Source organism: Cannabis sativa, chromosome 6, assembly GCF_029168945.1.
Source record: "Cannabis sativa cultivar Pink pepper isolate KNU-18-1 chromosome 6, ASM2916894v1, whole genome shotgun sequence".
NCBI classification, from domain to species: Eukaryota; Viridiplantae; Streptophyta; class Magnoliopsida; order Rosales; family Cannabaceae; genus Cannabis; species Cannabis sativa.
Window position 1 is genome coordinate 64,603,993 of NC_083606.1, and position 13,228 is coordinate 64,617,220.

Below are 13,228 nucleotides of genomic sequence, written 5' to 3' on the forward strand. Positions count from 1 at the left end.
AGCCATAAGATGAGTATTTAGCCTCCTTCTGACTAACTCTCTTTTCAATCTTCTTAAGCATCTTATTCTTCACATGTAAGTAGTCTTTATTACAAGTTTCCATCAACTTGTTGTACGAAATCTTTCCCCATGGGTACTCGTAAAGAATGGAAGGTTGTCAACCATTCTAATGACAAAAGGAGGAACGACAGTCTTCTCCTCCTTACCAGTGAGGACGCCCATAAGAAACAAGGCCATCCCCATCTTGTAGACATCATCAACTTCTGTGGAGCACTCAAAAACTCTACGTAGTTGAGCAAAGCTGATGGAAGGATTACCGTTGAAATATTCAATAATTAACTAGTCCGAACTTCCTTTCTCTTCAATTTCTTTCTCAGTAGGTCCAGGCAAGAAGTTTAACCCGATCACCAAACTAAACTCCACCCTACCAAATCTACATCTCTTCTTTGCCAAGTAAAAATGTACCTCGTCTGGCTTGTCAGATTTGATTTTGTGCAACATCAACTGATAAATCAATGCTCTTGAAAATTGTAATGGCTCTCTCTCGAAGAACTGTTTGAAAGGGGATTCCCTTACCCTATCCAATAGTCTGAATTCTTCAAATTTGGCCTTAATTTTTGGGTAGTAATAACTACCGTCGCGCCAAGTGACACAGCCTGTGTAATGCTCCGACAGTGAAATTATTAGATGTGGAGGTCTCTGCAAAAAAAAAAAAACCAAGAATTAAATAGTTTGTACTTTTTTGAAAAAGTGTTAGGCATAAATACAGAAAGGCTACATTGGGAGCACCACACACCTCACTTTTTTCACAAATAAAATAATGCAAAAAGAAATTCCATTTTTTTAACAGAAAAAATATATATATATATTCAATAATTAACGCATATTCTTGTTAAATACTCTAATCTCAATTAATATAAATCTCTTATTTTCTTTCCTATATCAATAAAATAATAATTAATTAAATTTGACAATTAAATTCTTCTTTTCTACACTATCGGACGGGTATCGGACCCTATTGGACTGGGCATCAGACTACACTAAGCCAGAACTAATGGCATATTTTTTTGACCGAATGCATTGGACCACATCAGACAATGTATCAGACTGCATCGGGCCATAACAAAAAATTCCTTGATTATGACCATCGAGACTACCTATCGAGCTGGGCATCGGACCAATTGGACCTATAACAAATCAATGCAAAAACGAAACGGACATCGGACCCTATCGGATTGGACATCGAACACATCGGACCTCAGCATATTTAAATCAAATGAAAGGACCATCGGACCCATATCGGACTAGCATTGGACCCATCAAACCTTAACATTTTATAATCAGATGAAGGGACTATTGGACCAATATTGGACTAGCATCGGACCCATCGGGTCTTCTTCTTCTTCCTCAAAATTTTCCCATTTCACAGATCTGACACAATTTAACAAAATTTCCCTAAATCTAACAAAATTTAGGTTTCACAAATAAAATCAGTCTTTAACACTTTCTCACAAAAAAAAAAAACACACTTTCGACATTGTCTCCAATGGCGTTCACCGTGTAGGTCGTGGATCCGGTCGTCGATTGCCTCATCAATAGTGTCGTGGGTTTGGTCGTCAATTGCATCCACCGTGGGTCGAATAGGGTGCTGCACTGTCACCGTGGGTTTGAGGTTTGATTTTGAGCGTGGGTTGAGCGAGAGGAAGAGAGAGGAGGCTGATGGGTTTGGGATTTCAAAATTGAGGGTATTATGGGGAAAATGGAAATGTGGTCATATATGGCTAATTTTAATACATATGGATTTAGAGAAAAAAATTTAGTTTATTTTATGCATAATTTTTCAAATTTCTCTTTTCTAGCATATGCAATTTTATCAGAAGAGAGCACTAAAGGAAAATATGGATGCCCGTCTTGTCATCAAGACACTTATTCTTTGTGGTTGAAGCATATATAGCAAAAAACATTGTTATATGGGTCATCATCATTGGTTAGAAAATAACCACTCATTTAGAAATGATGAAAAGTCTTTTGACCGTACAAAAGAGAAAGGATTGGCTCTAATACCATTTAGTGGTTCAGTGATACTAGATACGTTAGAAGGCTACCAAATAAAATTTGGAAAGACAGTTGTTAATCCTCAGTTGTCATATAGTTAGAAGAAAAGGAGTATATTTTTTGAATTGTCTTACTGGAAGGATAATTTATTATGACACAGTCTCGATGTGATGCATATTGAAAAAAATGTATGTGAAAGTTTACTTAGGACATTATTGAGTTTAGACACAAAAATAAAGATAATTTGAATTCACATCTTGATTTAAAGTTTATGAGTATTAGATCTGAACTTCATCCAAAGGAGAGCGAATCTAAGAGAACTATCATACCACTTGCTTGTTTTACATTAAGCAAAAAAAAAAAAAAAATCTCCTCTGTCAATTTCTAAAGACAATTAATGTTCTAGATGGATATGCTGCCCATATTTCAAGCTGTGTTGATGTAAAGTAATGAAAAATTCATGGAGTCAAAAGTCATGATTTTCATATTATTATGACTTAATTATTACCACTAGCATTGAGGGAAATGTCAAGTCTGCATGTTCGTCAACATATAACTACTTTAAGCAACTATTTTCGAGTGATGTATTCAAAAGTTGATCGACCACAAGATTTTGAGCAACTTGAACAAAAAATATCAATTACTCTTTGCAATCTTAAAAATTATTTCCCCCATCATTTTTTGATATAATGGTTCATTTGGTGATACACTTAGCATATGAGGCGAGAATTGTTAGACCATCAATTTATCGTTGCATGTACCTTGAAAGGTAATATATATATATATATATATTGATTTTTTATTTTATTTAATTGTAAAAAGTTTTAATATTGTTTTTTATGTTCTGTTACGAAAAATATGAACAATACGCAAGTGTACGTAATCAAGTAGTAAACTCACACAGCTGAGGTCGAACCACAGGGAATTGAACTGAATACCACTAAACTTGATTTATGATTCTATTTGGCAGATAAAAAGAATTTTAATAAAGTTTGAAATAAAGATAATCAAGAAAATTAAAGAAAGCAGTAAAGTTGTTTAATTAAGGATGAGAAATTAGGGAAAAGAATCATTTTGATTTAATTACCCAATTGTTAATGCTAATTACTACTCTCTTTCTCAATGTGAATGACAGATTATAAAATTAACATAACTCTTTTCAGATCTTTTAGGCCCTAAATTACATGTTATCTAATCATCTCTGAATTAGACTAACATATAATCAGCATTACGCAATAATCTAATTGTCACTAAGGCTATGTAAATACTTTCGTTTCACATCAAAACCTAGTTTATCCAATTTAAGCATTCCAAATTCTAACTTTTCAGATTTTGAATTGAGATCATAGAACATGTAAAAGGTGATCAAGCTTAAACATGGAATTAACACAAATATGGATAAATTTCACAATCAAGAAAGAAGAAATAGCAATTATCATTAACTAAATATAATGTCAATCAACAATCATCATCTCTCTAAATAGGAGTTTAGTTCATAACATCCACAATCAAATCCATAATTAAAATTGAAACAGAAAATAGCATAGAAAAATTAAAGAGAAGAGAAAGAACTAGTTGAAGCAATTGATCCGGGTCGCCACAAGCCGCTCTTCAAGTCTCCTCCTTTGTTTCTAGGGCTCCAAATCTGAATGAATCTCAATTTTTACGAACTCCCTATATTTAAACCAAGTCTCATCTTTAAAATTCGTGAAATTACGAAACTGTCCCAAAATCCCGTCATTGGAGCTTCGTCGTAGCGAAGGATTTGCCCGTCGCGACGAAGGCTTAAACAAAATTTTCCAAAACTCTCTGCCAATCCCCGTCACGATGAATGTTTTTCCCGTCAAAACGGGATTAGGCAGCAAAATGTCTTGTTTGTTTTTCTTCTCAATTATTTCACCACTTGTCCTCAATTCTTGTAAATACTTTCTTTAAACACCCGAGGACCTGAAACAAAAGAATCCAGCGTAAAATAGCCCTAAAACTAGAAACAAAGAGTGAAAACTAACCGAAAATACGACCCGAAACTTAGACTAATTTTAGCCTAACAAATTCCCCTAAACTAGATCTTTACTCGCCCTTGTTTAAAACTAAAAACTAAGACAAAGCAGCAACAACACGACAGAGAACTGAGCCTCCAAATAATTAAACTACCACTGCCACCTGTGCAACTTCAATCAATTGACCAACCAAAATTTCAATTCATCTACTCATGGAATTAACTTGGATGCACTAGTTAGAGAAAAATATGTATGGATGCAAAACACTTCAATTGGAAAAACACATCATACTCATTCTATTCTTACCAACGTTCCGCCAACCGATGTTCAATATGCTTGTATGACCTACCTCTCTGCACTAATGTCGACAACCCCTGCTCGGAATCAAAAGGTCTTTCTCGGTTGAAATATCATGGCTTAGGTGAAAGGTAGATAAAATGTCATTTAGGCTCTATTATACCATAAGCAAAACATACCAAACAAACACCCACAATTTTCCATACTTTTATCCCAAAGAAATTTGTAAAAGATTGAGAACTTCCACTTTATGTGCCTACCATCATGTTTTTTCTCTTTCTTCTTTAAATTGATGCTTTTTTTTTCTTCTTTTCTTTTCTTTTTGGTATATTCCTTTTTTTTTCAATGATGAGTAAGACACTTTCACATTACATAACTTCCTCAATCTCCCATTTCTAAAATAGTACCCACTCATAACACTTAATTCCCTCAAACTTATTTAAAAACTTATGGCATAATAAGGTACATTGGGAATTAAAATAAATAATGGAAAAAAATTAGGCTCAATGAAATGGTTAAAATTTTGAAACAGTCTAAGGTTCAACTTTGGTTATACTAAGGACAAAATTTTTACAGGTAAGCTTGAAAGGCTCAGTCGGTCCAAAGAAAATTGCCTAAATCATTTTCCAAGCAACAATCATCAAGGATTTCGCTTCAAGAGATTATGTCACACAAGTTCTATTTCATGTCAAGCAAACATTCCACAAACCCAAGTAGAACAAAAGTGATAGTATCCAAAAATCAATAATTTACATCTATAGAACAAATTTTTTTTTCACAAGGCATCCAATTCAATCCAAAGAGTTTATGAATTAAGCACACAGTTTAAATTTCAATCCATTGCACAAATAAACAACAACAGTTCAATCAATATATCGGCTCAATTATGAACACATGAAAATTAAAAAAAAACTAAACTAATTAACTAGAAACAAAGACAGTAAAAACATAAAAACTTTTAAATCCCTCCCCCCAAACTAAAGATTCACATTGTCCCCAATGTGATATAATATTCAAGGTGAGAAGGACCTACCTGAACCCCCATCAGAAGGGGTTTGGCCTCAATACTGCTTCAAATTGGATCAAGTCCACCTCTTGCATCCAATAGGGTCCTTGTACCAAATGAAGAAAATTTTCCTCCAATATTGTTAATTTTAGAGTTTTACACAAGAGTAAGTTCACTTTCAGAATTACCACACATCAATCTTTTCCAACGATCCTGAATCGTATGAAGTCGTTCTTTAGGCTTTGCTCTTTTCTTATCAGCTTTATGTTAGAAACACTATAAATCTGTATATAGCCTTAATTAATTCAAGAGAACCAAACAATAAGATTAAGGAATAGCGGAAGCGTATCGGAGTCCATAGAATCGACCTTTAAATGATCTTTAATTAGTATGATCTTCCAATTTGCATCAAACCTTTCTCTGAAACTTTTTCTCTTGGTGATGGGGATACAAGAGTTAAAAGATACGATGGAAATGGGGACCATTACATGTTATATTACCAACAGACAAACCTGTTGGTAATATTTATTGACTATTTCTATTTGGCCCTCATCAATATAGAAATTGTCCTTATGGTATCCACATATTAAAATCATGACAATTAAGCCCTTAAGTCAGAAACTTTATTCCAAAATAGACCACATAAATTTTACTTATTTATTTGATGACCCAACACACATTTTATAGATACAATTGTGACCCCAATAAATTTCTAACAATCTCCCACTAGGTCACATAGGCATACATATAAATGTGTTAACCTTATTGAGCTCATAACTTTGTCATCATAACCATAGGCATATGCAATCTCGTCCATTAACTATATCAACATAGGATCAAAGCAATTTTCGTTGTATCAATCACAACTAAACCCATCAATGGTCACATATATCAACCTAGCCAAATGACATAGATCAATCATGATAATGTGGTATGAAAATTACATGCATGGTGATCTATTCATGTCAATTTTTAATTGGTCCTACTTTACTTTATGGAGATCAAAACTTTAGCTTAAATGTACAAAGTGAAATAAACTGAATAACATAATTTCTTATCACAAAAATATCCAAATACACATGTTTCAAGAAACAAATAAAACACACTAAAGACAAACTCCCACTGAATCTAGATATCCTCATAATCTAAAACACCCATACGAGCAGTGTGCTCATGAAAGACCTTGGGTGGCAAACCCTTAGTAAGGGGGTTTGCAATCATGGAGTTTGTACCTAAGTGTTCTATAGAAATCTGTTCACTTTGTACCCTTTCTTTTACTACAAGGAACTTGATGTCAATGTGTTTTGACTTCGTCGAGCTCCTATTGTTGTTGGAATACAATACAGCTGACTTATTGTCACAATACCACTTAAGTTGTCTTTCAATTCCATCCACAATGCGCAACCCATTGACAAAGTTCCTCAGCCATATACCATGGTTGGATGCCTCATAACATGCAACAAATTCTGCTGCCATGGTGGATGAAGCTACGAGTGTTTGTTTTGCACTCCTCCATGATATAGCTCCACCACCTAACAGATATATGTAGCCCGAAGTAGATCTCCTACTATCTTGGCATCCCGCAAAGTCGGATTCAGAATATCCAATGATCTCAAAGTGATCTGACCTCCTATATGTGAGCATGTACTCTCTTGTTCTCTTCAAATATCTCATAACCTTTTTGGCTGCTTTCTAGTGATCAATTCCTAGATTGCTTAAGTATCTGCCTAACATTCCAACAATGTACGCTATATTTGGACGCGTACAAACTTGAGCATACATTAGACTCCCAAAAGCCGAAGCGTAGGGAATCTTTTACATTTCTTGAATTTCAAGGCTTCCTTTAGGGCATTGCTTAAGACAAAATTTGTCTCCTTTAACGACAGGGGTATCACCTGGTCTACAATCTTGCATGCCAAACCGTTTGAGTACTTTATCGATATAGCTCTTTTGTGATAATCGAAGAATACCCCGAGAACGGTCTCGATGTATTTGAATAGGCGTCACCAAGATCTTTCATCTCAAAATGCTTGGATAGAAATCTCTTGGTTTCGTGCAATAAGCCTATATCATTAATGGCAAGCAATATGTCATCGACATATAGAACTAGAAATATGCACTTACTCCCACTAAACTTATGATACACACAATCATCAACAGCATTCATCTCAAAACCAAATAAGAGAACCACTTGATGAAATTTATGGTACCATTGACGGGAAGCTTGCTTGAGTCCATAGATGGATTTCTTTAATTTGCAAACCATATTCTTTGGGTCACCAACCACAAAGTTTTCTGGTTGCTCCATATAAATTGTCTCATCAATGTTCCCATTGAGAAACGCTGTTTTAACATCCATCTGATTTAACTCAAGATCAAAGTGAGCAACAAGTGCCATTATTATTCTAAAAGAGTCTTTCGATGAAACCGGAGAGAAAGTCTCTTTATAATCAATGCCTTCTTTCTGAGTATAGCCTTTTGCTACAAGACGTGCCTTAAACCTCACCACATTACCATTTTCATCCCTCTTGGTTTTAAATATCCATTTACAACCAATTGGTTTTACACCTTCTGGTAATGGGACAACTTCCCAAACTTTATTGTCTTGCATAGACTTATTCTCTTCATTCATGGCATCATTCTACTTTTGAGAGTTAGAACTTTTCATGGCCTGATGAAAGTTGATTGGATCATCTTTCATCATTCCAATTTCCTCCTCATGTTCTTGAAGATACACTATGTATTCATCTGGATTAATAGCATTTATTCTTTCTCTAGTGGATCGTCGCAAAGGCACTTGTTCTTGAGGTTGTTGAGTTTGTACCTCTGGGGTTTGATTGACTATGTTTGGTTGCTCTTGATCTAAAACTTGATCAATAATAGGAATGGAATCCTGAATATTGTCAAAAGTAACTATTGGAATAGGAATCAACTCATTTTCAAGAGGAGTGGTTGATTCCAAATCCTCCTCAAAAACAAAGTCTTTAACCGTATTTCTCCCCCAAACTCAATATCCTCAAAGAACTTTGTAGTTCTCGTTTCAAATATATTCTTTACTTTGGGATCATAAAACTTGAAACCCCTAGATCGTTCAGAATATCCAATAAAGTAGCTGCTCACAGTTTTGGGTTCCAGCTTCTTTTCATTTGGCCTATAAGGCCTAGCCTCAGCTGGACCTCCCCAAACATGGAAGTGCTTAAGACTAGGCTTTCGCCCTTTCCAAAGCTCATAAGGTGTTTTTGCAGCTGCTTTAGTTGGTACCATATTCAAAATGTAGGCTGGTGTCTTAAGTGCCTCTCCCCAGAGTGATTCTGGTAAGGTTGAATGACTGATCATACTCCTTACCATATCTTTAAGAGTACGGTTTCGTCTTTCAGCAACACCATTCATGCTAGGAGATCCCGGCATAGTGTACTGTTTCACAATTCCACACTCCTCTAGATATCTGGCAAAAGGTCTTGGACGTTGTTCACCTGATCCGTCATATCTACCATAATACTCACCACCACGGTCAGACCTGACTTGCTTTATTCTTTTGCTAAGTTGATTCTCAACTTCAGCCTTAAAAGATTTGAACACATCCAAGACTTGAGACTTTTCATGAAGTAGAAATAGGTACGCATATCTTGAGTAATCATCTATGAATGATACAAAATATCGTTGACCATTCCAGGAAGGTGTAGGAAATGGCCCACAAATATCCGTATGTATCAACTCTAAGACATCTATAGCTCTTTTCGCACCCAATTTCTTTGTTTTGGCCTGTTTGCCTTTGATGCATTCAATGCTGCAAACATCAAAGTCTGAAAAATCAATTGAATCTAAAATTCCATCAGACACAAGTCGCTCAACTCTATTTCTAGAGATGTGACCTAACCGTTTGTGCCATAAGGAACTTGATTTTTCATTATCCATTTTACGCTTAGTACCACGTGATTCTACATTCAAGGTTTCATTATAAGAAGCAACGGTGCCAAGCAAATATAAGTTGTCATAAACCATAAGAGAACTAGTTCCAACAGTATTTGAATTAATAGATAAACTAAAACAATTGTTTCCAAATGAACAACAATAACCCAATTTGTCCAAACAAGAAACAGAAACCAAATTCCGTCTAAATGACGGTACAACAAAAGTATCTATTAAGTCCAAATAGTAACCACTACTTAACAACAACCTAAAATGCCCTATTGCTTCCACATTTACAGACTTGCCATCTCCCACATAAATGCTTCTTTCAGCATCATTTGGCTTTCGGTAACTCAGGCAACCTGCATTGAAACACTGATGTTAGTAGTAGCACCGGAATCCAACCACCAAGTGTTTCTTGGTAATGAAGCTAAATTTATCTCAGAACAGACCAAAGTAAGAAATGTACCTTTCTTTGCTCGTCATGCAATGTACTTAGCACATTCCTTCGTCATGTGTCCTTTCATGTTACAAAAGAAACAAGCATCATCATTATTGGCTTGAGTTTGTTTCTTAGGTGCAGGACCTTTATCCTTAGCAGCCTCATTCTTTCTTTTCTTGCCCTTATCTTTAGAGGTGCTTGCCAAGTGAGCCCTTTCAGTCTTCTCTTGCTTCAATCTTTCTTCCTCTTGAACACAAAATGAAATGAGCTCATTAAGAGTCCATTTCTCCCTTTGGCAGTTGTAACTGACCTTGAATTGACTGAATGGTGGACGAAGAGAGATAAGAACTAAATGTACAAGCAAGTCATCAGAAAGCTCAAGCTTTAGTGCCTTCAACTTTGAAGCAAGGTGAGACATTTCCATAATGTACTCCCTTATATTTTTCTTGCCCTTAAACTTCATGGAATAAGTTTCTTTAAAAGAGTACTTGTTTCCGCCTTATCGCTTTTTTTCAAAGCGCTTCTCAATTTCAACAAGGAAAGTTGTGGCATCGGTGACCTCCTCGGACACCGCACCCCTAAAAGCCTCAGGTATACCGCGCTTAATGATCATAAGACTCATGCGGTTTGAACGGTCCCACTTCTCATAAATCCTCCTTTGCTCGGAGGTACTGGTATCCGTAAGAGAAGCAGGACGATCCATCCTTATTGCAAGGTCAAGATCCATGCAGCCAAGAACAATAAAAATGTTCTCCTTCCAGTCCTTAAAGTTATTACCATTAAGGACTGGTATCGAATTAAGGTTAGCAGATACACTAGCAACAGCTGAAAAGAAGATTACAATTACATAAATAACATGCTCATATAAGAATCCAAATAAAACAATAAATTCAAAGAATGGTTAATCCCATCTCAAGATACCAAACACAACATTAATATTAAGTCTTTCGACAGTAATATTAATTGTAAGCGGTACTCTTGTTGTAGTGATCAAACATTGACAATAAATTATGTCAAATAATATGCAATCTTTAGACTAACATATTATTCACACAAAATACTTTATAATTGTCACACATTTATCACCACAACTCATGCATGGAATTCAACCAAATATTAACTCACCTTTGGGTTAGTTAATAAATTTATGAATCACATACACACAATTATCATAATATTTTTATTAAATTAATCTACACAAAAGAGATCAGTTTGGTGATATTTTGTTTCAATTAATTTAATTAAATATTAGATATCCTTAATAAATTCTAAAACCAAAATTTGAATTTAATTGCTACTGAATTATTATTACTATTTCATTAAAACTATTATATATTTTAATAATAATAATAATAATAAATGAATTGAATACATCATGCATTCTTGTCTAACCAAAACCTTTCAAATCGTATATATATACAATTCAGTCATTGACTCTACAATCTTCAAACAGCATATTACTTATTTATATATATATTTTCTCATATGTCGATATCACCAAACAAAACCAAAACTTTCAATATGTGAAAGTTTCTATCGCACATATATGCAGCTGACGATTACAATCGTAAAGCAATAGATAAATGCGGCAGAATATATATTCAATCGTAAAGTATTATAAATGCTTTGCAAAACTTTCATTTCATATATCATCGCATTATATACATAAAAAACAACTTCAATCGCAATATATATTAACCAGCTATTGAAACCTAGAACAAATTTCCAGCGGTGGAACATATATATATAACATGATTAACTAAATATTCCGAATGCAAAAAAAATAATTTAATGGAAGATCAATACTACCATAAATTCTCAAGAACTAATTTAGGGATGCTCTTGATACCACATGTTAGAAACACGGTAAATCTGTATATAGCCCTAATTAATTAAAGAGAATCCAACAATAAGATTAAGGAATAGCGGAAGCGTACCGGAGTCTATAGAATCGACCTTTAAATGATCTTTAATTGGTATGATCTTCCAATTTGCATCAAAGCTTTCTCTAAAACTTTTTCTCTTTGTGATGGGGATACAAGAGTGAAAAGATACGATGCAAATGGGGACCATTACCTGTTATATTACCAACAGACAAACCTGTTGGTAATATTTATTGACTATTTCTATTTGGCCCCTCATCAAAATAGTAATTGTCCTTATGGTATCCACATATTAAAATCATGACAATTATGCCCTTAAGTCATAAACTTTATTCCAAAATAGACCACATAAATTTGACTTATTTATTTGATGACCCAACACATATTTTATACATACAATTGTGACCTCAATAAATTTCTAACACTTTAACAAAAGAACCCTTTACCATCTCAATCTTGCAACAGGTAGGAATGTCGGTTGGGGAAAAAACCTTAAAATTGACCTCTTCATCTTGCACTCGCAACTTTAACTCCCCCTTTTGAACATCTATTAATGCTCGCCCCGTGGCTAAGAATGGTCTTCCCAAAATAATAGGAATAGTTGAATCTTCCTCCATATCAAGAAATAGGAAATCCACAGGGAAGATAAACTCACCAACCTTCACCTATACATCTTCAATTATCCCACGAGGATGAGTCAAAGAACAATCCGCCAGTTGTAAAGTCACTGTTGTGGGCTTTGCTTTTCCCAATCCTAGCCTTTTGAAGAGAGAAAATTGCATTAGATTAATACTTGCTCCCAGATCACAAAGAGCTTTAGTTTCCACCGAACCCCGTATAGAGCATGGAATATTGAAACTACCAACATCTTTAAGCTTGGGTGCTAGTTTCTTCTGCAAAATTGTACTGCACTCCTCAGTGAGTGCCACTGTCTCAAATTCTTCCAACTTTCTTTTCTTAGCTAAAATTTCTTTCATGAACTTCAGGTAAGTTGACATTTGCTCCAAGGCCTCCGCAAATGGAATGTTAATGTGCAGTTTGCTGAATATTTCAAGAAATTTTGAAAACTGCTTGTTTGTTCTTGCGGAGTCTTTGAGGGTAAGGAATTTTAATATGGTGATCTATGCTGATCGGAGGCGAAGCTTCTTTCGGTGCAAGACCCTTAGTAGTCTTCTTTTCCTTTGGTGCGTGTGTGTGTGCATGTTGATCCTGAACCCCATCTTCAACTGGTTGCTTGCCACTAGGTCCTCCATAAATCTTTCCACTTCTCAAGGAAATTGCTTGACATTGCTCTTTTTCCTTTGCCTCACTAGTGCTAGGTGAATTTTCTTGAACTTGTTTTGCCACTTGAGTAGCCTATTGTTCCATTTGAGTTCCTAGAGTTTTAATAGAGGCTCTAGTCTCCATCATGAATTGGAGCAATAAGTCAGCTTGGATATTTAAGCCTCCACTAGGATTTTGTTGCTACAGCTGTTGTTGGTTTTGTTGGGGCTGATTTCTCTACTGGTAGAACCCCTGTTCCTTGTCCCCATAATTATTATTTTGAGAATAGTTCCCAATGGATTTTTCTTGATCCATTGGCAAACTATTCAAATCCACCAGACATTGGTCATATGTGTGAGGACCCCCATAGAGC